General features: G+C 42.5%; 1 protein-coding gene across 5 annotated transcripts in view; it reads right to left on the bottom strand.

Annotated features, from left to right (window-relative positions):
• The window catches only part of TSPAN4 (tetraspanin 4), a 647,139-nt gene that overhangs the window by 393,191 nt on the left and 229,729 nt on the right, over positions 1-24,219 (bottom strand). For 2 of the 5 annotated variants that reach the window (XM_043547930.1, XM_037899602.2), the window contains exon 3: positions 10,623-10,702. The exons of the other annotated variants lie outside the window; for them this stretch is intronic. The gene's annotated coding sequence lies outside the window, so the exon portion shown is untranslated. The remainder of the gene's footprint in view (positions 1-10,622; positions 10,703-24,219) is intronic. 5 annotated transcript variants of the gene reach the window in all.

Below are 24,219 nucleotides of genomic sequence, written 5' to 3'. Positions count from 1 at the left end.
TTGCTCATGGCTACCTCAAAGAGCACCACTCCTTGTGCTTCATCCCAACAACCGTCATCAGATGGATGATCTTACTAACATTCCCTGGATTTGTACATGTGGAGGCTGGGTGACTCCTAGCAGGAGTTGTAAAGCATTTCCTAAGGATTGGACACCAAGTGACCAATTTGAAAAACCAAAGCCATTTTGGTGCACCTTTTAATTGGTGTATGGCACATCTAGACTGGATCAGTGAGGAACACATTTTTTGATTGGCAACTAGAAGGCTAAGAATTTATTTTGAAAGACACCTAGCACTTAACCTGCTGTCCTACTGTGAAAGGAGACTATGTAAAAATGAAAAATCAGTTCGATAGGCTTCCTGTTTGCTTACTTAGCGTCAAACCTGCTCATTTTTGTGACAGTATTCATCTAACAGAAATATGGTTTTGCTACTTTTCACTCCTGTTAGTACTTAACAGCCAATACAGCTTTGTGAACAGAGCTGGTTTGTATTCTGCTTCACCCATCATCAACAGAATCTTTAAACTCTGATTGCCTCTGGTGGGGCAGAATAGAGTGCATCTTGACCTTCAGATTCTAGGCTGAACTTGCAGGGCTTTAGCACTTTGCAGAATAGAACCATAAGTAGCTTACCAATGAAAGTCTGAGACAGAGCTGGGAATCAAACCTAGATCTCCTAAGCACCATCCCTGTGCCTTCGCCACAAGAATACGTTTTTTTCTCTACCATGACACTTCACTCATGCAGTTCCCATTTTATGGAAAAAAAGGAATGAAATATTTCTCACTTAACATTTCACTCTTCTCAAGGGTAATGAAACAAAATCTTTGTAGAACAGATAAATCAAATGAATACAGTGTCAAGCTACTTTAGAAATAAACTTTTCAGAATAACAGACTATATCTAATGGGCTGCCGTTAATTGCATACTTTTATGCATTTGGCAAAGATGCTACCAGAAGAAATCTGATAACATAAGACACTATATTTGTGCATCTCTTATTTAAAATTAATTTAGTTCTGGCAAATGGTGCCTGATCAACATCACTGATATGAAAACCCTCTGGCACATGCACAGACAAAGCGAGCGCTACTAATGAACCCCAAGTAGAGGTGAACCAAATGGGAAGCAGTGTGACTTCGTGGACAGAGCACTGGGCTGGGACTCTGGAGATACGACTTCTATTCTCAGCTCTACCACTAGCCTGCCAGATGATTTTGGGCAAAGTTTGCCTCTCTATACCTCAGTTTCCCCTTTTGTAAAATGGGGTTAATGATACTTCGTAAGGCATTCTGAGTTCTCTTGATGAACAGTGCTATAAAAGAACTAGGTATTATTATTATTATTATTATGAAATGCCCTATTACAGCATCAAGCCACATAGTGAGTAATTGGAAGAGGTGTTCAGCCACAGTAGAAGCTGAAGAGTGGGTAAAGCAATACACACTATAGTCACATTTATACGATTGCTTCTTGCAGAATGATGATAGTAAGAGCCAATTCCAATAGTTATCCAGCCTTGTAACCTACAAAACAAGGGTGCATTAGTTATACATAAAACTTTTCCTATTATGTTTTGTTAATAACATGCTACTGTCACTATAACACAGCATGAAAACACTGCACCGCACAGAGAGCATCTACTTTTGATTAAATAGGTGCTATGGGAATTTCAGTCCATCCTTAATCATAATTAAACATTGTTATTCATATTTTCTATAAAGATATGTGGGCAGTGAAGTCTATTTGGAAAATAATGACTTATTTCTTTCAGGGAAATGATGAATTTATTTGTTCCTAAAAATAAATAAAGCCAACATCCGTAGTCTGATTAGGTTAAAAACTTAACTCTGCTCACTCCTTTGCATACCTATTAAGACAGAGGATTAAAGGCTCGATCCTGTGAGGAACTGATTATCTGCATCTCCGCTTGCCTTCCATGGGAGTTGAGGGTGCTCAACATCCTTCAGGAGGCAATCAGCACCCTCCCACAGCGAGTCCCATGATAATCAGTGAAAGCACTTGCCTAGGCCCTAATCTTGCACTGGGAGAGCACAGAAGTGATCAGCGCAAGATCAGGTCCTAGACTGTGACCTCTCTGAGGCAGGGACCAACTTCTTTATTACTTGTTTATACAACCTCTTGCACAATGGGGCTCTGATCCATGACTGAGCTACCTAGGTGCTACTTACCCAAAATAAATTTATGACCATATTGTTCTCTGCCTCTCTGAAACACTGTTTATGGACACTAGCAACATTGTGACTTGACACTATAGACTGCAAGAGGGCGGAATGAGACAAGGAGTCTCCCTAGAGACTTAAAAAGAAAAGGAGTACTTGTGGCACCTTAGAGACTAACCAGTTTATTTGAGCATGAGCTTTCGTGAGCTACAGCTCACTTCATCGGATGCATACAGACACCATCAGTGCCAGGGATAGCTCAGTGGTTTGAGCATTGGCCTGCTAAACCCAGGGATGTGAGCTCAATCCTTGAGGGGGCCATTTGGGGATCTGGGGCAAAAAAAATTGGGGATTGGTTTCCTGCTTTGAGCAGGGGGTTGGACTAGATCTCCTGAGGTCCCTTCCAACTCTGATATTCTATGATTCTAAGTATATTACCAGCATTTAGTATTGACACCAGTTTCAGAAGAAAAGGAGTACCTGTGGCACCTTAGAGACTAACAAATTTATTTGAGCATAAGCTTTCATGAGCTACAGCTCACTTCATCGGATGCATTCAGTGGAAAATACAGTGGGGAGATTTATATACAGAGCGAACATGAAACAATGGGTGTTACCATACACACTGTAACGAGAGTGATCACTTAACTTGAGCTATTACCAGCAAAGGGGGGTGGGAGGAACCTTTTGTAGTGATAATCAAGGTGGGCCATTTCCAGCAGTGGACAAGAACATCTGAGGAACAGTGGGGGGTGAGGGGGGGAATAAACATGGGGAAATAGTTTTACTTTGTGTAATGACCCATCCAGTCCCAGTCTTTATTCAAGCCTAAATTAATTGTATCCAGTTTTCAAATTAATTCCAATTCAGCAGTCTCTCGTTGGAATCTGTTTTTGAAGTTTTTTTCTTGAAGAATTGCAACTTTTAGGTCTGTAATCGAGTGCCCAAAGAGACTGAAGTGTTCTCCAACTGGTTTTTGAATGTTATAATTCTTGACGTCTGATTTGTGTCCATTTATTCAGAAGGCGAGCATGCCGCAGGCAGCAGAGGGAAATGCTTGGTTCTCAAAGCTCTTACATGGGCTCAAATTGCTGCTCGTATATTTTCAGAGTTCTCTCTCATCCGCATTTCACCTTCACAAGTTTTGTTTCCCTTTGTAGGCAGAAAAAAAGGGATTTTCAAGTGACATTTCTGTTTCTTATTGATGACTGCTGTCAAACGAGCCTGCAGATCACTCCCTCTTGCCAGCCAGGGGGTCTTCAATATGGAATGCCAGCCTGCTGTCACAAGCAGCAAGAGTTGAAGAACAAGGATATGTGGGGGTGGGAAGCAAAGAGGATTATTCACCTTCATGGTGGGTCAATTTTTACCCCTCCTATATAAAGGCGAAAGGTCTCTAGACAGCCCAGGGAGCATTTTAAATCCTATAGCTGTCCTATACCTTGGCAGCTGCTAGAAAACTTGCTTGTGCTTAAGCATCTCTCATATGGACTTCCTATCAAGAAAAAATAGATGTTATCTCTTGATCCAAATATTCTCCATTTCTTCCTTTTCTCTCTAGCTCGTATTTCACAGTCACCATAGCAGAGTCTGAACATTTTGGCTAAATCACATCCCTTACTGAATTTAAAATGTAATAGGAAATTTTATACTGCATGTCTAATAGTACAGTGCTGTTTGGGAACCCCACTCTCACTCCATATACCATTTACATACCTTCAAACTCAATTACATCTACCATGAATCCAAATAGGTGTCCTGAGCTTTCTCTCACTATGTTCCATCAACTCTAACAGTAACTCTGTAAACTGTCCTGACACCACTGATCAAAAGCATCGGTGCTGTTGCTGACACACAAGTTTCATGAAGTCAGGCAATAAAAGTCTTTTGCTCAGAAACATTTTTCATACGTTATTTTCCTCACTATTGATCTGCATGATGCTGTACAGATTGGCAAAGCAGACATGGCCCTGGTCCCATAGAGCTTCAGTTCCACATTAGACAATGAACTTTAATGAATATTTACAGTTACAAAACAAACAAACCAATCCAAGGGGTGTTAAATAATTTGTTTTACTAAAATCTCTCTTCAGACGGAATCAGATATTGGTAGACCTGGTACTAATGGTGCAGCCTTAATTAATTAATTATTGGTATTATGGTAGCATGATCAGGGTCCTGCTTCTGGTAGACACTGAATACACACACACAAAATGACCATGACTCTGGCCACAAAGAGTTTACAATATAAGGACCAGATCCAATGCCCACTGAAGTCAATATGAGTTTTTCCATTGACTTCAATGGGCGGATCAGGTCCTACCGCCTAGATTTTGCAAGCACTTAATCAGACACATAGTCAATGGGATCTACTCTTGTGAGTAAAGTTACACATGTGCTTAAGTGTTTGCAAAACTGGAGCTTAACTTCATAGATGCATAGACTTAAAAGCCAGAAGAGATCATTAGATCATCCAGTTTGATCTCCCCAATGTCACAGGCCATTCAATTTCACCCAGTTTCCCCTGTGCTGAGACCAGTAACCCGTGTTTAACTGAAGTATGTCTTCCAGAAAGACATCTAATATTGATCTGACAACATCAAGAGCTAGAGAATCTGCTACTTTCCTTGGTAGTTTGTTCCAATGGCTGTTCACCCTCACTTAAAAAATGTGCCTTATTTCTCATTTGAATTTCTCTGGCTTCCGACTTCCAGCTATTGTTCTTGCTATCCCTTTATTTAGTACCCAATATTTTCACCCCATGAAGGTACTTATATACTGTAATCTCTAACTCCTTTATGACAAGTTAACAGATTGAGCTCTTTAGGTTCTCTCACCGTAAGGCATTTTCTCCAGCCCTCATTCATTTTTGTGGTTCTCTTCTGTATCCTCTCCAGCTTTTCAATATCTTTTTTAAAATGCAGACACTGTAACTGTATGTAATATTCCAGTGTCAGTCTCACCAATTCCCTACACAGAAGTAAAATCACCTCTCTGCTCCTACTCACTACTTCCCTTTTTATATATCCGATGACTGCATTTGCCTTTTTTACCACAGCTTTGCACTGGGAACTCATGCTGAATTGCTTGTTCACTATGACCCTAAATCCATTTCAGAATCACTGCTGTCCAGGATACAGACTACCATTCTGTATGTATGTCTGCATTCCTTGTTCCTAGATGTATAATTGCATTCTGCTGTATTAAAATGTATTTTGTATGCATGAGATCTGCTTCCCAACCAATCCAGATCTCACCATATGACACCCCTGCCCTCATCATCATTTACCACTCCACCAACCTTTGTGTCATCTGAAAATTTTATCAGCAGTGACTTTATATTGATTTGCAGACCACTGACAAAAACGTTGAATAGCTTTGGGCCTAGTACCATCCTATGCAGCACCCTCCCTCGAAGAACCCCCATTCAATAATGGTTCCCCATTGACAACTGCTTTTTGAGGTCAGTTAGCCAGTTCTTAATCCATATAACATGCTTTAATTTAAAGGCAAGAAGCAGCAAGAAAGTGTAACAAGCCACAGGCAGGGAGGAAACAATAACCATTCCAAGCAGAAAAGTTGTTCCTGGGTAAAAGTTATCAAAAGCAGAAGCTTTCTTCAAATGTCCTTTTTCTAAAGGATCCTGAAGAACTAAGGGAAGACAGAGGAGAAATAAACACTCAGAGACCAATTTTTAAACCTGAATACCTAAATCAGGTACTCAAACATCATGAGGGTACTCAAGGGGGCACTCAGTATAAAAGTATGATCCAGGCCACACTGAAGTCAAGAAGCATCTTTCCATTGACTTCAATGGGCACTGGATCAAGGCCTTGAGACAGGTATTTGAACACATAAATGCTCATTTGAGCAACCAAATGCAGAAACTACATGCCCAATTTCGGTGCCCACATTTGAACACTGGGCCCCCAGAGCACGATCCCAAACAGACCCCTACCAGTCTCGTAGTAATGTGATGCTGGTGGTAGGAAAAGAATAAAGCCATTTATTCTGAGTTTTACATCAGAAGCTGGCACCAGTAAATAAGCATTATGAATACTGTTCTTGCGTGAAGCTATTAGGTTCATCCAAGTCTGAACTAAACATCACACCTGTCAGCTTACGACTCATTAGAGGGGTACAGACAGCAGGGTTTCTAAATCAGCAGTGGAGAGAAGACAATCACCCTGATGTCCAGTTTGAATTTTAGGCCCAGTCTCCTGACCCGCTTCTCATTTCTACCAAAAGTAGAGCTGGTTCGAACCCTTGTTACCCACCATTTCCAGCCCTGCTCTGGAGCTACCTTTATTCAAATTAGAGTTTCAGATTATACATTAACTCTCCTCCCTAGTCCTAGAACACAGTCTTGAAAGGAAAAATTCTCCTCTCTCTCTTTCACCTGGGTAGGGAGACCGTTTCTTCATCTCTTTGCTGTGACTCACGTTGCCCTCCCAAAGATTTCCAGAGGGGTCTTCCATCTGATAGTAGGTTTCTCTTGTTTTCTATTTTTCATTCCATTGCTTCTGCCTGCCCCAATGCTTCTGCATTCTGGAGATAATAACTACCATTAGGATGGCCCTTCTATTAATAATGGATCATTTCAACCCAGCTGCTTGGCATTACATCATTACTGCAACACTCTAGTGCATAATAAACTATCTACCTTAGTGTTTTGTAGAGGGTCCATCACAATAGTGTCTAAATATTTCCCAGGTAAATTACATCTACATAGCAAGGACACTAGTGGACTTCATGGAGTCTCCTGTTTTCCCTTCCTTGGTTACAAGAGGCTCTGCTTGAGTTAAATACATAATCATATTAACAAAAACCAAGCAACACTTGAAATGCAAAAAAAGTGGGTTGCTTCAAACACATAAAGGCCACTTTCTGTGTCCGCTAAAGCTCTTTGTCCTAATATTAAAATTCAGTTCCAGAAGTGAAGGCAAAATTGGTCAGGTATTGGTGAGTAATTTAGAAAACAAAATCAAACCTTTAGTTTTGTGTGTTCTTACACCAGTATTGTATATGTACATGTAGCTAACAATTTTAAGGCACTAAAAGAAACCAATTCTGAATTTCAGGAACCTTTGTATTTCATGGAGTTAAGACAATCATTGGCTTCAATCTCAGAAGTCATTTGTACCACGGGAGATTTGCAGCAATTTTATCAGATGGTAAATTAAACCAAATTAATCTTTATCTCATTTGACTATAAACTGCCGTTGCATGGAATGGTCTCTCTCAGCGAAAGTGATCACACTAGACTTCCTAACCTTCCTTTTTAGAACATAAATCTTTGAAATAACGAGGTACAAAAATCACCGGATTGGAAAATAGAAGTGGAACTATTTTCGCCAAAAAAACCTAACAGGGATCTCATAATGCCTTTGCCTGTTAGATTACTATCAGATATCTTCTCCCTGTATATTGATATATCATGATCAAGTCACACGTTAAAATCTTCTCTTTGGCTAAACAGATTGAGCTCTTTTAGTCTCTCACTATACAATGTTTTCTAGACCACATGCCATTCTTGTAGCTCTCTCTGAATCCTCCCCTATTTTTCAACATCCTCTTTAAAGTATGATCACCAGTACCCTACATGGTCATCCAGGAGTGGTTTCACTATTACCACACACATAGGTAACGTCACCTCCTGCTCAATATTCTCCTGTCAATACATCCAGGTTAGACTTTTTTTGCCAAAGCATTGCACCAGGAGCTCGTGTTCAGTTGATAATCTACGATGACCCTCAAGTCCTTTTCAGAGTTGCTGCTTTTCCAGAATACAGTCCCTCACTCTAAGTGTGGTCTCCATTCTTTGTTCCCAGATGAATCATCCTGCAGTTCTCTGTATTAAACCACATGTTGTTTATTTGAGCCTAGTTTACCAAGTGACCCCAGGTTGCTCTGTATCAGTGACCTGTCCTTGTTGTCATTTGCCACCCCACCAATCCTGTGACATCTACAAACTTCATCAGCAATTGCTTTATATTTTCTTCTAGATAATTGATCAAATCCCTCTTTAAACTGGAGCTTGTGTTTGCTCAGCATGTCCGTTGTAATTGTTTAAGGAAGAACAGAATATGAAATATTTAAATGAATAAGAAATAAAAAAATTATTTTCTTCTTATCCCTCCAGTGATATCACTGCTCAGACCTTTCTCTCTGCTCTGCCAACTTCTGTTTTTATTCATTCAGAATATTCATAAATGTTGTCCCCTCTAGAGAATGTTAGAACAGGAACTCTACCATCTAATCTTTTTTCCTTTTCCCCATACTTGAGGGGCTTTGCTCTGTGAGATTACCCTATAGATAGCCAGACGTTTCAGTCATCTATTACTAGGAGATTAACAGGATGCTTACTGCAACTCTGTTGGATACCGACAGCCTCTTACTTTTAATTTGTTTATAGATTCATTGATTATGAGGCCAGAAGGGACTGCTGTGATCATCGAGTCTGACCTCTTGTATAATCCAGGCCACAGGTCTCCCGCAAAATAATTCCTGTTTAGATTAAGGTGTATCTTTAGAAAAACATCCAAGCTTGATTTTAAAATTGCCAATGATGGAGAATCCACCCACCACAACCCTTGATAAGTTGTTCCAATGGTTAATTACCCTCGCTGTTAAAAATTGCGCATTATTTCCCGTCTGAATTTGTGTAGCTTCAACTTCCAGCCATTGGAGCTTTTTATATCTTTGTCTATTGGACTGAAGAGCCCTTCATCAAATATTTGTTCCTCATGTAGTTACATATAAGATGTGATCAAATCACCGCTTCATCTTCTCTTTGTTAAGCTACATAGGTTGAGCTCCTTAAGACTATCACTGTATGGCATGTTTTCCATTTTTTGACTTTACCCTTCCCTAGCTTCAGTACCCTTCACTGACTCCCACCACTTCTCTGACCACTGGTCTAAGTAGAGTCTATTACATTTCTCTCTAGTCAAAATACACACAAGAAAAAGCAGGGTGGAAGGAAAGAATGTGGAAAAGGATGCAGTTAGGCAGTAGGAGGGAACCATGTACAACTCAAAGCCTCTCAGGATGGATTACTTTCAGGCATTCATTTTTGGACAGTATTAATTACAGGTTTTTCATTACCTGAAATGTCAGGGTGTGTCAATTTGCAAAGAGTGGGGAAGAGAAAGGCTTTGGCTGCTGGACAGCAGAGTTGCTCAACATATTCAATAAATGGTGGCCACACCACTAAGGCCCCGGTCTTTGTTTCCTTTGGTGGGTGAGTTTTCCCAGTGTTAGTAGACTCTGTATTTTGGATGGGAAAAGTTAGGCAGGTGGTATGTTTTCTTTCAACTGTGGTCAACACATGCATAGTGTGCCAATATGTTCCTTGGCTGAATAATACAGCAAATTATCTGTAATATTTGGAGAACAGGGGAGAAATTTCCCCCACTTGCTGTCAGGTAGGATCTTCCATGTCCCCACTTGCCCCTCTCCTCAATATCTTTTCGATTCATTTTATCCCCTCGTGGCTCTCCTCCAGGTGTGGGCACTTCTGGCTGAGAAGGACTAGATGCTGCACCATCTAAAACCAGCCACCACCACCTCTGAGTGAGGGGGTCGTGCTCTCACCTCTACCCAGGAACTGAGACTCTGCAACATTCCTGGGCTCTACCAGCCTGTGGGAGCCTTTTCCTATGCAACCTTTGAAGGAACAGCGTCAGCTAGCATCTCCTTTTATCCTCCAAAAGGTATGGCTGCCTAACAGGTTTCCTAATAACTGACGGCTCCTGATCTTTGCACGTATAAAAGTAACATTGATTTCAGAATCCCTTTTCCCCCTTACACACAATTACCCATACTATATTTTTGTCAGCATTAATGTTAAGCCTATGCCAGCGGAACTGGGAAGCTATGAGATGTGATCTCACCTCAGACTCACCTTTGATTACTACCCACTAGTGGGAAATCTTACTTTCTACCCCAAGTGGAGCTATGGTTCTTATTATAGCCTGCCTAAGAATAATACTGGAGGGAATGGAAGGTTTCCTGTGTTCTGGTGATTCCTCCATTTTAATAGCTCCAGCATTCAGGGCCTGTGTTGCAGCCATCATTCTCCTAGGGGAGCATTGGTGGGGATTCCTTTTGGGACCCATCTTTAAATCAGCCATACAGGATACTCAAATGATGTGAGGTGCCCCCACCCATCACCTCCTTGTCCAAAGGGCTGACACTGTTGCCTTCACAGTGTTAACTGGCATTAACCAGCCGAAGCAGAGAAAGATCAGGACAGAAAATCAAAGCTAGATCTTCCAGTGTGGCAGTGGACAGCTTACCACACTGATTCATGACTTTAATTGTAATAGCTTTGAATTTTCCCTCCCTAGGAAATTCTGTAAGGGTTCTTTAAGTACAAGTCCAGTTACCCATTTTGAACTCTGATTTGAACCTATAAATCAATCAATACAGTACCTTTCACAGGGACGTGAGCTCACACCAGCCTACGAGATTCCGAAAGATGAAGTGGCCGGCAAGGTCTCAGGAAAAAGGCACTGGAAAAAAAAATTTAAAGTCTGGGTGTCAGATGCCAGGTGTCATTTGTAAAATAGGAAAGCTACTTTGTAACAATTCCATGCTGGGAAGGAAGGGCCAGGGGTCTGATCCAATGCCCAGCGGAAGGTCTCCCATTGACTTCAAAGGGTACTGGATCAGGCCCCTGTGAGGAAAGAATATTGCTTATTCTGGGGAGGGGATAAAAGTTATCAGAAGTGTTACCCAAGAGGGAAAAGTGTTCAATTTGCTAGACGGGGCAAACACTTAAGCACGTTAAGTCCCACTGAAGTTAATGAAAGTTAGGGATGGGTGCAATTTTCAAAAGCACATAAGGGGTTCAGGAGCACAAGTCCCATTGACTTTCACTGGGCCCTGAAACTCCTAAGTCTCATAGGTACATTTGAAAATCCCACCCCATGTGCTTTAAATTAAGCACATGTTTAAATGCTTCATTGACTCAGGGAAATATTAACAGCCTCTCTGTATAACCTGAGTCACGTTAAACTTTGATCCAGATACAAGTCCTTTACTTATTTTAAACAGAAAAGTTAAAAATTACACAGGTTCATTTTACTAATCCATTATTCTGCATAAAAAACCTGGTCAGCCAAGGAGGAAGGGGGTGGCAGATTACAGTATTGCCAACCCAAAGCATTCAAAGATCACAAGAGGTTTACAGAAAATAGATGTTGGGTCTTCTTCTTTGCCTTCTGGTTTTTCAGCCTTTTGGGGGTCGGTTCCCCAGCTTCTCTCTACAACCACAAGAACTAGAATTTTTGTATTTTTTTGTATAAGGAAAGCTCAGATTATCCCATTATCATACAACTGCAGGAGCTGGGGCTTTAAAAAAAAAAAATACCGTGAGATTTTCAACAGGATTGGAAGAGTTGGCAAGGCTGAGACTACACTGTCCAGAAGGGAAGGATGATCATACCGAGTAGTCCATGGGGTTAGGAAGGTAGAAGAAGGCAGACCTCACAAAGTGAAAATAATTGTAGGAGGACAGGAAGTGAAAAACATTCCTTGACCCAAACAATATAAAATAAGTTCATAGTTCAATAAAGAAAGGTGTTTTCTACACTAATAATGAATCACTCTTTCCAAAAGGATAGAGAAATTTCAGGCAATAGTGTATTTCAGATCTGTATGATGAAGGAGAAAAAAATGACATGCCATACGGTTCGTTTATTGCATGTCATATTCTTTGTAATAAAAGCAGGTTTTTCATTTCTGCAAACAGATGTATAGATGCTTACACACCCACACAAACACACCCCTACGTGTGTGTATGTAAACTTTAAAGAACCACATACGGTAACACTTCATATCCCAGGTGCTGGAACGAGGGGTGCTGGGGATGTTACCGCACAGCCTGGCTTGAAGTGGTTTCCATCATATACAGGGTTTACAGTTTGGTTCAATGGCTCTCAGCTCCCCCACTACACAAATTGTTCCAGCACCCATGCTACACATTTCTAGATAAAGAAGATGTCAAGTCTAAAGACCAGCTTAAAAACCCCAGCCATAACTATGCTCCACCTTTCATCTCCTAATCTATTTTTTTTTGCAATCCTGCTAATACAAGGAAGAAACAGCTGTCTTTTCAAAGGCGGTGGAACATTTGGTATGTGCTGATGTTACACCCTGATAGGACACCAGACAGCCTAGGAATCAATGAATCTTAAATTCTCCCCAGACCTGTTAGCAGCATGTAGCACAAATAGGGCTTGGTGACACTTCCCTTCCTCGCAACAGACTAGAGGGCATGGTCATGAAAAGCGCATGAGCACAAAGCAGGGCTTTACTGATTCATGAACCTAGTGATAACCGTCCCCGCCCTCCTTACGCCCATCTGCCCTGCTACGGAGGACGTGAAACATTGAGCAGCTAAAGCTTCTGAAAGAAGATTTTAAAAGCAGGGTGGCAGGAAAGGCTGAAAGTTTTGATGCAAATGCACTGCCTGCTGCAGCAGCTGTTGTTGTTCAGAGCAGGATTAGTGCACTTTGGCCAATTGAAGCCATTAGTAATGGACTGTTACAGTTCAGGCTAATCCTCAAAAGCAGGATACTTATATACCTAATGTCCTGTCTGAAACAAGGGAGCCCACAGAGGGATTTAATGCTTTCAAGAATTCAAGTGATTTAACTCTTTTAGGCCTTTAGCCCTTATCTTCCCATCAGGCATTCCCTGTCTTCAGGTCAAAATCAAAGTTACCCAAGGAGGTGAACTTCAAACCCCTGTTTCAAGTGAGGAGGGTTCTCTGGTCCTCTGCTCCAAAGGACGTTTTATTCAAATGTCTCTACAGAACAAAGGAAGCCACTCAGAATTACAGCCTCCTTCTGTCTTGTGTAAAAAAATCTTAATCAATAATAATAACAGTAGTAATAATAATAATAATTAATAATAAGAAAAGGAGTACTTGTGGCACCTTAGAGACTAACCAATTTGAGCATGAGCTTTCGTGAGCTACAGCTCACTTCATCGGATGCATACTGTGGAAATTGCAGAAGACATTATTATATACACAGACACCATGAGACAATACCTCCTCCCACCCCACTCTCCTGCTGGTAATAGCTTATCTAAAGTGATCATCAAGATGGGCCATTTCCAGCACAAATCCAGGTTTTCTCACCCTCCGCCCCCCCACAGACAAACTCACTCTCTTGCTGGTAATAGCCCATCCAAAGTGACCACTCTCTTCACAATGTGTATGGGGGTGAGAAAACCTGTATGGGGGTGGGGGGGTGAGAAAACCTGTATTTGTGCTCGAAATGGCCCACCTTGATTTTCATGCACGTTATAAGGAGAGTGGTTACTTTGGATAGGCTATTACCAGCAGGAGAGTGAGTTTGTGTGTGTGTTTTTTGGAGGGGGGTGAGGGGGTGAGAGAACCTGGATTTCTGCAGGAAATGGCCCACCTTGATTATCATACACATTGTGAAGAGAGTGGTCACTTTGGATGGGCTATTACCAGCAAGAGAGTGAGTTTGTCTATGGGGGGGCGGAGGGTGAGAAAACCTGGATTTGTGCTGGAAATGGCCCATCTTGATGATCACTTTAGATAAGCTATTACCAGCAGGAGAGTGGGGTGGGAGGAGGTATTGTCTCATGGTGTCTGTGTATATAATAATGTCTTCTGCAATTTCCACAGTATGCATCCGATGAAGTGAGCTGTAGCTCACGAAAGCTCATGCTCAAATAAATTGGTTAGTCTCTAAGGTGCCACAAGTACTCCTTTTCTTTTTGCGAATACAGACTAACATGGCTATTACTCTGAAACCAATAATAATAATGATGATGATAATCTATAGACAGAAAGAGGGAGAAGAAGTAAGGACTAATAAGGACATTTTTCGCATTCAAGCACATTCTCAGTTTAGGATGAGTAGGAGCAGAGATGAAACAATTTAAGCACAACAGTAAAAAGTCTTTCAAAGAGGTGATACACCTTAAATTTTTAAGAGAAAGGAGACAATGAACAATTGATTGCCCTAATCAATCTTTAGCTACTGTTGGACAGTTCTGCAGTTAAACAAGCACATTGCACTGGGCTCAGATTGTGCTACCATCCAAGGAAGCCAGGCCTGATTCTTAAATCCCAGATCTAGGAACACCATAGTTACCAGATTTTGTGGACAAGCAGCATAAAAGAAAGAACATCTGGTGGAATTTTAGAGGCACATGGAGGACTTCACGGGAACAGGGGAAATGTTTTTAGCCTGCCTTCAATCCTACCCTGGCTGTGAAACTACACCTGAGCTCCAGTTTCAACTGGCAAGGGGGAAGATGGGAATAAAAGAGGGGAAGGCTGAGTAAAAGGAAATAAACACCTTGTGCATTTAGCACAGAGATCTCCAATAGATCTCCAAGAGAGTTGATCAGAGAAGTAACGGGGGCGGGGAACGGGACTTTCTTGCCTGAATCAGAAGAGCTAACAGCTGTATTGCTCATTTCTTAATTGCTTCATTGCAGCTAATGCAACGTATGAATCACAAAATTGCTGGAATGGTTTCTTGCCCTTTCATGGCCTTGCTCTTTCAAACCTAATGGATGTGCTATTTGCATGCACCCCTAACACTAGAATGATGGGCTATGTCCAGTGACAGTTTTGCTGCAAAACTGCCACGTTTTAAAAATAATATTTGCTGTGTTAACATTTCACCCCAAACTTTCAAAACATGCAAAGAAAAAGAAACAAACCTGTTATCATCATCTTTTTAATCCTGAATTCTTTTTTAGCCAAGACAGCCATCAGTTATTACTTTATCTCAGGTTCCACTGATCAGAACATATGGCCGTTGATTGTTCACCAAAAATGAAAGTTTCCCCTTTGTAGAAAGCCAGCACAAGGGCTAGGCAATACTTAAGTCCTACTTAAGTTCTCAAAATAGGGTTTAAATGGTGCATAGTCATTGTGCTTGCAGTTTCACTCTTCGTGTGAAACAAAAAAAGAAAAAGAAAAAGGCAGAGACTTCCCAAACCAGATGAATGTTAAAAAGTTGGGGTGGGGGGTGGGGGAAGAGCATCACACTAAAAAGTGGTGAAAGTGCCAGATCTGCTGATTCTGTGGCTATTTTTCAGATGGGTTGGTCACCCACAACACTCACTGAAGTCAGTAAGAGCTGCAGGTGCTCCATTTTTTGTTTTAGATATTTAGATATTCTCAATGCAAACTAAGGCCCCAACTCTGCAGTTATGCATACACGGAATTTAACATTTGTGAGTAGTCCCAATTGAAGTCAGTGGGACTATGAAAGCAAGTAAAGTTAAGCACGTACGTAGGTGTTCGCAGGCTCAGGACCTCAGTTTGCTCAGTATTTATTATAGGTTTGCTCGTCTTGAAATGAGAGCTGTGGATGTTTTGATAAGCAGATTGACAGGTTTTATTTAATACATTATACAATGGTGCCTATCAGTCGGCATCATAAGTATGTGCTGAAGTGCTTTGCTGAATCAAAGCTAAGGTCTATACTCAACAGTGAAACCAAACTAAAGAACCAACCAGATCAGATATAGACCCAATCTCTGCAAGCATGGCTGCCACAAGGGCAAAATTCATAGCCCTCAGGCAGCCACTCCAGCAGATGACAGGGGTCATCTCCCAAGTAATACAAAGAACAGGGACGACACAAGGGTAATAAATACAAAATAGAAAAGTAAGACACAGAGGGGGGCCCACAATACGACCAGACATAAACCAGATTAAATAAATAAGATTTCCATCATGCCCTAAAACCAGCCACCAAGGGATTCAGGCAACTTCCTCTGGAGGAGGCGACCCCTCTCCCAAGTCCTGTTCTTGACTGAAACTTGGAATTAAAAGCAGGCCTGACAGCCAGGCAGCTATATATGGTGAGAGGAGAGGGGTCAAGTATTTTGAGCCTAAATTATGACGGAATTTATATACTAACAACCTGAGCTGCATTCTTGCTGTCCTGACAGCTGGTGGAGATCACGTAGAGCAGGCATAAGAGAGACATCTTCATTCCTATTGTGAGTACTAAGTAAGAAGCTGTAGCAGCTTCTGGGTCAGTGTTTATAGTTAGTTCAACAAGGAGCATCACACAGTAGCACAGCCTGCGGATGACAATGGTGTAGAGGAGAAGGATAAGGTCTATCAAGGTGTATTTTACAAAAGCACAGGAATGGTAATAGATCCTCAACTATGCTTGCAATTTGGGACTTCATCTCAAGAACAGAATTGGTCAAAAATGAGAACACAAACTTTGTGAAAAAGTATGAAATTTCCAAGTTATTTTTCTTTTCACAGGATGCAGAACTGATCCATTTTTTGTTTTCTTGAAAAATATTTCCAGGTCTGTTTTTAATTAAAATGCTTATCCAAATTTTGTTCAATGAAAAGTTTCTATAACTTTTTCTATAACTGATTAAAATTTCAATTAAAACATTTTGCAAGAAATAAAAAATGTCAGTAATTTTGAGACTGAGAAAAATTCAGTGTGAAAAAGGCCATCTTTGGAAAATAGCCATGCATAAACCACCAAGGACCTCAATTTGTTTCTCCCTGACACACAAACATTACCTCTTTATGTGGTCTGAGTTTTAACCAGATTGTTTCATCTGAGTAAAAATGTTGGATAGACCCCTTAATAGTTAAGAGTCAGTCCCCAATGAGTCCTCTGAAATGGAGCAATTTGATTTTCCATCATTAGCACACTACTGGTATTGCAACCCATTTCTCTGCGTGATCTCCCACACTAATCTCAGAAACATATTGAGCAGACGAATGCTGGGACAGAATGGAATACTGCAGCATCACACAGTGAGGACCCTTTAAGTGTAGAGGGAGCATGTATTCTGAACCTTGTTTTCCACTCCGTTCCCAGAGTGAGCACAAACAGAGTACCCTCCCCTCCTCTTCCCAACCCCCCACCAAGGGATGACACTCATCACTAAAACTGGATTGTCATTGGTATGGAAGGAGGCCAGGTGCTCTTCACTTTCAACACGGGCAGCTCAGTGCTGTCCGTTGCTAGAACACCGTATCATCTATATGAGCGAGTGCAATTTCAGTGCCATGAGATAGTTTAGCACATGAGGTATCAAAAATCAGCTGATTGAATCTAGAATTGCTGGAGTGTCAAGCCATCAGCTCTCTCCCCCCTCCACATCCCCCCAAAAACCCCAGGGAAGTTAAAGACTAGATTGGATGTTCATATCAGGAGATTCTTTTTAGAGCAATCTCGTGCATGCGCACAAACACACACACACCCCCCTCTCTGAATCAGGCATTGAACACTGGGCAGCAAAGGAACCCTCCACTGGCAGAGGTCTTCACTGCCTCCCATACCAGCCCCCTCCGCACCCCCAGCATAAGGGGCGTGGTGGTTTCTGTCCGGGGCAGGAGAGGGGCAGGAAGGAGCACAGTGGAATGGAGCTCCACTACGCCTGAACCTTACTGATGTAAGATCTGTTAGAGACCACATGCCAGTGGGGAAACGTTGAGGAACTTAGAGCAGCAGGGTACTTACTCTAAGGGCTGGGCGACTGAGGAGCAGGAGCTGCAGCCAGCTCCCTGCATCTAGGACAGAGGTGGGCAAACTACAGCCCACGGGCCACATCCGGCCCACGGGACTGTCCTGCCCGGCTCTTGAGCTCCCGGCTGGGGAGGCTTGCCCCCGCCCCAGCCTCACCTCGCTGTGCCGCCAGCACTCTGGCCCACTGCTCCTACCAGGCAGCGCGGCAGTATGGCTGGCTCCGGCTGGGCTGCAAGCTCCTGCTGCTCTGAGCGGCATGGTAAGGGGGTGGGAAGAGGTGGTTGGATAAGGGGCAGATGGTCCCGGGGGGGCAGTCAGGGGACAGGGGGCGGTTTGATGGAGCGGAGGTTCTGGGGAGGTAGGGGGGTGCAAGAAGGGGATGGGGAACAGGGAGGGTTGGATAGGGCATGGGAGTCCCGGGGGCCTGTCAGGGGGCGGAGGTGTGGATAGGGGTTGGGGCAGTCAGGGGACAAGGAGCAGGGCAGGTTGGATAGGGGGTAGGGTCCTGGGAGGGCCATTAGGGGTGGGGGTCCCGGGAGGGGGCAGTCAGGGGACAAGGAGTGGGGGGGAGGTTGGATGGGTCAGGGATTCTGAAGGGGGCAGTCGGGGGGCGGGAAGTGGGAGGGGGCAGACAGGGGGCAGGGGCCAGGCTGTTTGGGGAGGCACAGCCTTCCCTACCCGGCCCTCCATACAGTTTTGCAAGCCCAATGTGGCCCTCAGGCCAAAAGTTTGCCCACCCCTGATCTAGGAAGTAGTGGAGAGTCAGCGGCTTTGTTCAGGAGCAGAGACAAGGGCTCCCTAATGCCCTTCGCCAGCCAAGAGGGACACAGGTTAGAGTGACAGAGCTCTCGACATGCCTCCTGAATGTCAGCTAGAGAGACCACGAGAAGCTATGGTATGTGTCCTGTCCTACTCCAGTGCTATCACAACAGCGGGTGCCCTGATGGTAAAGCCTCCCTCCCTCCTTATTGTTGATTTTCACCATCATTATTGTACCCTCTGCTGACTTACTACTATCTTCAACTCTCATCTCTAGGCCTCCTGCATAGCAACAGGGCATGAGGGAAGAGCCAGTGGTTTATCTATGTCTGCACTGGAAGCACACCTGCCCCTTAGAGACCGTGTAGCACAAGAATGCTGCCCTTGGCAACTTGACACCAAGAGGCCAGAAGTGCAGGCTTCACAGACAGACAAAAATCTGGCAGAGCCTTACTGACATGGCCAAGCTAATCTCTGTCATTTTCCCCCTTACACCAGACACTAGTTTTGTCCTGAAATGATTTGTGTCCTGCATCGGAGCTGCTGACTACTATCTAGTCATGGTATAAGCTAAGGCTGCCAAATTCACTGCAAGAACAATAAAATCCATCAGATGGAGATAAGCTAGGGCCCCATGGAGACCAGGCCAGTATTGTCTATCCAGAAGTCACCCAGCTCCCTCCTGACACAGCTCATGTTCCAGATAATTCCAGAGAATTAAAACCTTATTTGATCTTTTCGTATTCTCTGGTCATATATAATTTAGCAAAGGGCATGTCAAAACTGGTTAGGAGCCAGCGCAATCCTGAGGAAAACAAAAGCTTACTTCAGCCATACGGAAGTCTCAGGAACAGATACAGAAAGGCGACTGTGAGTGCCCTAAGACATCAATCCCTGCATCACTGCAGCAGCAAAACACTCTTCCGAAAAATAACAGGAGCTTTTTGCAATATATCACGTGCCTCAGACATCTGAAAACAAGAAGCCATTAAAACGTCAAAGCAATTTGATTTTGTTTTGTTTTGTTTTGTTCCTTACTTGATGCTGGTGATGGGAAGGCGTAGGACATGAGCAGGTAACGCAGACTTCAGAACTTCAGACTGCCAACATCAGGGAGAAATAGGCGGGTGACACTAAGCAAGAAAACCAGTGAAAGGAAATAGATTGCCCAGTTCTCCTTGCCATGGTGTAGAATCTCCACACTGCAACTCTCTTTATGACCGAATTCTTTTGATGCATTCACACAAATGAGAAACAGAACCACTGCATTCTGAGACTCCTGAGGCATCTATTCCAGAATGCCCAGCACCACTCCTAGGAGCAGGGGCTTTTGGGTAATTCCCCAAACACAAGGCAATGCATTGCAAAATGGAGTTAGGCACATTGATGAACCAGTGCAGTTGCTACACTTCCTGTCCAAACTGGGAAGACACCTTTACAGATGGCACTAGTTCAACTGGACCTGAGACAAAGAGCTCATCCCACTTCATGCATTGCAACTAACACCTGGTTTAGCTGTTTTGTGTATGCACTCTGAGTGGGTGTGACACTGGCAGGCCAGGTGCCAGCTTTTGCCAGTGCTGCAGGCATCAGCTAAAAAATGACAAACTCATAGCTGGAGACCAGACCAGTTCACTTATGTGTTAGTGGTGCTCAAAACAGCTATTACCTTTATAAGAATGTATTTAGTGTTTAAACTCTATAAAATGTTTGTAAATTGGTGCATGCATGAATCCCACTTGTAATGTCTGTGTTCCGTGCTAGAAGAAAATATGTACATTTTGCTTTATAAACTTTGAAAATGTTTGCTCTAAACTTGTGAACTCAGATAAGAAGAGTGTTTCCCCGCACCCATCCAGAAGAACTATCAAAATCAGATGGGCCACCAAGGAACATGGCAATACAAAGAATTGACAAATGGCCATGTCACACATTGGAAACGGTATGTGCAAGAAAGCTTGTCCTATGGACTTGGAGACTGAATGGAGGAAATAAACCAAAGACAGAGGAACATTGTCCATCTCTTTGCTATTTGAACTTTCACAGGGCCAGGGATACCAAACTGAAGCCAGAGATCCTGAGGGGTTACCCCTGGGTCTGCCCAGAAAGACACACTGTCACTCTTGGGATTTAGATGGTAACTAATTTGTGTATATGTTTGCTTGCTTTAACCTGTAAATAACTTTTTCTTTTTCCTAGTTAATAAACCTTTAAGTTAGTTTATTACAGGATTGGCTACAGGTGTCTTTGGTGTGAGATCTATGATACAAATTGATCTGGGGTAAGTGACTCGTCTCTTGGGGTTGGAAGCAACCTGAATGTTTTGTGATTTTTGTATGTAAGTGACCATTTATCACGAACTCCAAGATAGATAGGAGAGTCTAATACAGAGGTTCTCAAACTGGGGGTTGGGACCCTTCGGGGGTCACAAGGTTATGACATGGGGGGTCGTGAGCTGTCATCCTCCACCTCCAAACCCCGCTTCACCTGCAGCATTTATAATAGTGTTAAATATAAAAAAATGTTTTTAATTTATAAGGGGGAGGGCACACTCAGAGGCTTGCTGTGTGAAAGGGGACACCAATACAAAAGTTTGAGAACCACTGGTCTAATAGGACTGTCTGTGACTCCATGGTATGACTCTTATAGTGATCCAAGAGTTCACATTTGTTACTGGGTTGGTGAAATCTAATTATAGAACATACTACTAGTTTGGGGTGTCTGTCCTGTTGTAGGCACTCAGTCGTGAGTCACACCAGACAGCATGACAGGGGATATAAGCATTGCAAGATCAAGGAGCTCCATCCAATGATTTGTAACAATACATTTTTGCCTAAAGTATACAGGCCACTCAGGAAGAGTGGTAGAACAGAGAGGTAAAGTTATCTTACTCTGTGCATGGGAAATGTGGGGGAAAGATTAGAGAGACAATTTAATGTTGCTATTATAGGACACTGGGATGCAGTTCACATCTGTAACTTTACTGTAAACCACAATGAGTATGTACCACAAGCCATTCCATGATCTTGAAGTGCAACACAAAATCTCATCACAAGTATAATATTAATCCATTCACGCATTTGTGATATAAGTATCTAAAGCAGACAACTGCAGAACAATCCCTTTGCATTTGAGTTGTCTGGGAATATTTTATCATTACTTTTTCTTTGCTGCCAAAATAAACCATTCCAAGTTGTATCCAAGTCCCACAAATGGTTAAACTGCAAACCTACTGCTCTGTGGCATTATCTAAATCTCATTAATTATGCTCGGTTTAATGGAAACAATCATTTAATTATTACTAATTGTTGTTCACCTGCATACCCTGGCCAGGATATTTTGGGTTGTACATAGATCACTTACCTGATGAATTTTACAACAACTCATTACAAAAGCATTAAAAATCCAACATAAAAATCTCTAGGCAGTGCAAACTTTGTGCTGGGAGAGAAGCTGAGCCCTGATTAGAGGTATCTGAAGGGAAAAGCTCAGACTTGCAGATGGAAGCAGGACTAGGGAATTCTGAGGGGAGACTGGGTGAGGAAAGTGGTCAGTGGAAGCATGTGACTAAAAGAACTAGGCAGAGGAAAAGACGGGCTAGTGAAGGAGAAATAGAGCTTAAGAATAGGTTTGCAGAGTTGGAAAATGAAGAAGGGGCTCAGCAGGTAGTCACTGAAGGTGACAGGGCAAGGAAGAAGAGAAGAGAGGTTAGTCCTATAGGAAAAGGGGAAGAGTTAATGGAGATTACACCAAATATGAGCCCCAGGAGGATACAGGATGGGTTAAAAAGGATTACAAGGGAGAATGGGAATGGAAAGAACTTGCAGCCAGAGGGAACAGGGGATAGACTGGAGAATAGCACCGTCACTAGGAAAAGGCAGGTCTATGTGATTGGGGACTCTTTACTGAGAAGAATAGATAGGCCTGTAACCAGAGCTGATCCAGAAAATAGGAGGGTGTGCTGTCTTCCGGGTGCTAAGATACGGGATGTAGACCTGAGGTTGAAAAGGATTCTTAAGGGAGCGGGCAAGAATCCCCTGATTATCCTTCATGTGGGAACAAATGATACAGCTAAATTCTCGCTGGAAAGTATTAAGGGAGACTACGCTAGGCTGGGGAGGACGCTTAAGGAAATTGAGGCTCAGGTGATCTTTAGTGGGATTCTGCCTGTTCCTAGAGAAGGGCAACAAAGGTGTGACAAGATTATGACTATCAATAGATGGCTTAGGCAGTGGTGCTATAAGGAGGGCTTTGGGATGTATGGCCATTGGGAGGCATTCATGGATAGAGGACAGTTCTCTCGGGATGGACTTCATCTGAGTAGGGAAGGAAATAGACTTCTAGGATGGAGGCTGGCACAACTGATTAAGAGAGCTTTAAACTAGGAATTTGGGGGAGATGGTTGGGAGATGTCCAGGTAATCTCCACGCCAGAATTCAGCATAGAGTGGAAAGAAAATGAAGTAAGAGTGGATACAGCTGTAGGTAGGAGGAAGGGCAGTGTAGATACAAGTCTAATAGGTTATAATGGTAGTAAAATGACCGTGCTTAATAGGGTACAGAATGTGAGTGAGGCTAAACAGCAAAAATTAAGATGTTTGTACACTAATGCAAGGAGCCTAGGTAACAAAATGGAGGAACTAGAGTTACTGGTGCAGGAAGTGAAACCAGATATTATAGGTATAACAGAGACCTGGTGGAATAGTAGTCATGACTGGGCTACAGGTATTGAAGGGTATGTGCTGTTTAGGAAAGACCGAAATAAAGGTAAAGGTGGTGGAGTAGCACTGTATATCAATGATGAGATAGAATGTAAAGAAATAAGAAGCGATGAAATGGATATGACTGAGTCTGTCTGGGCAAAAATTAAATTGGGGAAGAAAACTATTAGAGCCTCCCCTGGGATAGTGCTTGGGGTGTGCTATAGACCGCCGGGATCTAATTTGTATATGGATAGAGCCCTTTTTAATGTTTTTAATAAAGTAAATACTAATGGAAACTGTGTGATCATGGGAGACTTTAACTTCCCAGATATAGACTGGAGGACGAGTGCTAGTAATAATAATAGGGCTCAGATTTTCCTAGATGCGATAGCTGATGGATTCCTTCAGCAAGTAGTTGCTGAACCGACTAGAGGGGATGCCATTTTAGATTTGGTCTTGGTGAGTAATGAGGACCTCATAGAGGAAATGGTTGTAGGGGATAATCTTGGCTCAAGTGATCATGAGCTAATTCAGTTCAAACTGAATGGAAGGATTAACAAAAATAAATCTGCGACTAGGGTTTTTGATTTCAAAAGGGCTGACTTTCAAAAATTAAGGAAATTAGTTAGGGAAGTGGATTGGACTGAAGAATTTATGGGTTTAAAGGTAGAGGAGGCCTGGGATTATTTTAAATTAAAGCTGCAGAAGCTATCGGAAGCCTGCATCCCAAGAAAGGGGAAAAAATTCATAGGCAGGAGTTGTAGACCAAGTTGGATGAGCAAGCATCTTAGAGAGGTAATTAAGAAAAAGCAGAAAGCATATAGGGAGTGGAAGAAGGGAGGGATCAGTAAGGCAAGCTACCTTATTGAGGTCAGAATATGTAGGGATAAAGTGAGACAGGCTAAAAGTCAAGTAGAGTTGGACCTTGCAAAGGGAATTAAAACCAATAGTAAAAGGTTCTATAGTCATATAAATAGGAAGAAAACAAAGAAAGAAGAAGTGGGACCGCTAAAAACTGAGGATGGAGTGGAGGTCAAGGATAATCTAGGCATGG

Source organism: Chelonia mydas, chromosome 6, assembly GCF_015237465.2.
Source record: "Chelonia mydas isolate rCheMyd1 chromosome 6, rCheMyd1.pri.v2, whole genome shotgun sequence".
In the NCBI taxonomy this organism is placed as follows: domain Eukaryota; kingdom Metazoa; phylum Chordata; order Testudines; family Cheloniidae; genus Chelonia; species Chelonia mydas.
The sequence above is the reverse complement of the archived record's forward strand: the minus strand, read 5'-3'. Positions and strand labels throughout refer to the sequence as shown.